This window comes from Petaurus breviceps, unplaced genomic scaffold (assembly GCF_028583685.1).
Source record: "Petaurus breviceps papuanus isolate PSGF00001 unplaced genomic scaffold, PetGlider_PUasm1.0 37, whole genome shotgun sequence".
NCBI lineage: Eukaryota > Metazoa > Chordata > Mammalia > Diprotodontia > Petauridae > Petaurus > Petaurus breviceps.
Window position 1 is genome coordinate 86,061,912 of NW_027186296.1, and position 2,563 is coordinate 86,064,474.

Consider the following 2,563-nt stretch of genomic DNA (forward strand, 5'->3'; position numbering starts at 1 on the left):
CTTTCACTAATTAGTAAAGTATCCCCCAAATGACTAATAATGAACAGGGATTTATGGTTTGTACAGCATCCTTTGGAGGAGTACATATATGAGTCCTCAGTGACTGCTATATGGCAATTTTTTTCAGTGTAAGGAAATTAGAAAAGTTCATCAGAAAGACCCTCCCTCAAAACACCCTTAATCTTCCACTCCCCTAAACCTGTCTCCCAATTAAACATTCTCCTTCTTTCCTTTTATTAAGAGGGGGCTTTTGGCACTTGGTAGCCTTTAGACTAAATATTTCCAATCTGGCTCTGAAATTCAGAGACTGCTGACAGTGTTCAGTTTCATTCTAAAAAAATCAGAGACCTCAGACAGAGGAAAAACAGCTGCACAGCTCTCCACTTTGTCTCTTAGGGTCTTGATAACACCTTGATACTTCACATCCCATGAAAGTTTCTCCTTTAATTCTTTCATGGTGGCCTGGGGACTGAGGTCTTTCTGAATCTGCAGATGCCAGTTCTATTTCTTAATGAATACAATAGACTACTTTGTGGAAATCTTTTTCTAGTAGGCCTCAGGAGGTCAGAGTTGGGGTTCTTAGTCTCAGTCCACTAGGCCTTAATGTACTTTTGTGTCCTGGGCAGGTATTCTTGTTCCTAGTAATAGAACAAGCTTCTAGCACCTTCTCAGTTCTTCTTCCATCTGTGCCTTTGTTGTATAAGATCCACAAGGATCTAGCAGTTCTCAGAACCACTTGTTAGTGTGTGGTAATCCAGCTTCATCATGGCTGCTGACAGGGCTTTGTAGTTGGCAACAACCTGCTGCTGATAAGCCTTAAATTCAGGTGTCAAGGCTTGTTTCAGAGCTATAGCAACTCCTGAAATGGCATGGCTGTGAGGCTTTCCCTGCAGTCCTAGGAAAACAGCTGAATTAGTGACTTCATGTTGTACATTGTCTCTTTTCCTGTCTTAGAGTCTACATTGCTCACTCCTTTCCTAGCCAACCTGGCAACCTCAAAGGGTTTTGTGCATGGTGGTGGTCACCCCATGGCAGGGTTCAAAGGGGAAGGGGACTACCCCAGCTGCCACCAGTTCACTAATGTGGGCTATGTTAGCCATAAGATATGCCCCATTATCATCTTCAATCTTCTGCATGTGGCCATAGTCCAGGTTCCTGGAATAGCAGCTGATTGTTGCAATGATCAGCTTTGGGTAGGAGGGGTGGGCATTTTCTTCTAGTTTGTCATAGTCAATTTAACCAGTATTTGGTTTTGTCTTATAGGGTATGGATTCAAAAAATTTGGAGGTGTCAGAGGCTTTCTTCTTATCTGTCATGAACCTGTGGGTGAGGTGACCCCCATAAGGCAGGTTTAGATCCAGAATCCTCCCATGTGGTTCCACCAGGGCTGTGTACACTGCAAATTTCATAGGAGATCCTGAGTATGGCTGAACAGTGACCCCAGCTTTGTGGGTCCAGGCCATAGACCTGCAGAGCCCTCTCCTGACACAGACTCTCCAATTCATCCACAAACTGGTTGCCACCATAATACCTCTGACCGGAGAATCCTTCTGAATACTTATTATCCAAGCAAGAACCCAAGGCTTCCAAAACTGCTTGACTTGCAAAATTCTCTGAAGCAATCAGTTCCAACCCAGTCTTGTGGTGATTATTTTCCTTCTTAATGATTGTATATATATCTCTATATTATTGTCTTTCAATGGCTGTGTCAGCATATGTTTTTTGGGGGGCTCCCCAGAAGTTAACATTGTGGTTCTCTCCATTGACAATTGATATCACACTTCTGGTCTAAGGACTCCTGGGCAGACATCAATCAGCAAGTAGCAACCGGACACCAAAGTGTGACTTTCTTCAGTTCAAGGTCATAGCAGTCCCTCCATGCAGTGGAATTTTTTATGGGTGAAAATGTGCTCCCCTCCAAAGTTCTTTAGGGTAAAAAGACCTTGTGTATACTAGAGAATTTCTGAAATACAAGCCCCCTCAAGCCCACCTCACTGCCTGCATTGGGCCTCCTCCTGGGGTCTGCCAAAATCTTGACTTCTTTTCTGATTTTTCCCTACAAAAGTGGTTTCTTAAGAGTGCTATGGTCTTTTTTTCTCTTATCTCTTAGACTCTAGTTTTTTGAAATCAAATTTTTAGCATGCACAGTTGACAATAATTAAAGGTCCTGTATTTATCTGACCAAGTTTATTTCCCACAAATATAAACCTTGGTTGCCGAGTCCAATCCATGCTGGACATTTCACAGTTGAACTGGCAGCCTTTTCCTTTTCCCAAGCTTCTAACAGCTTGCCTGAGTGGGAGTTGGCAGGAGGCTTACTCTGTACTGATCCCATATTGGTATTAGTATCCCCTTGACCTTTCTCTTCTTGGACAACCTAATGTTGGGTGAGTACCCATATTCACCCTGCCTCTTTCTTCATGCAGTTTCTGCTTCTTTATGCACAAATAAGAAAAAAAAACCATGAAATTTTGGTTTGGGATCTATTTTCTCTTTATTCTTCCTGAGTTTAGGGAGTTCAGTTCTCTGACCACTTCATGACTGACTCAGCCCTGGGGTAGTT

The 2,563-nt window shown here is 42.8% G+C and overlaps 1 pseudogene; it reads right to left on the reverse strand.

Annotated features, from left to right (window-relative positions):
• Nucleotides 1–300: 300 nt before the first annotated feature.
• Nucleotides 301–2,335, reverse strand: LOC138168720 (serine hydroxymethyltransferase, cytosolic pseudogene; annotated as a pseudogene).
• Between the last annotated feature and the right edge of the window lie 228 nt (nt 2,336–2,563).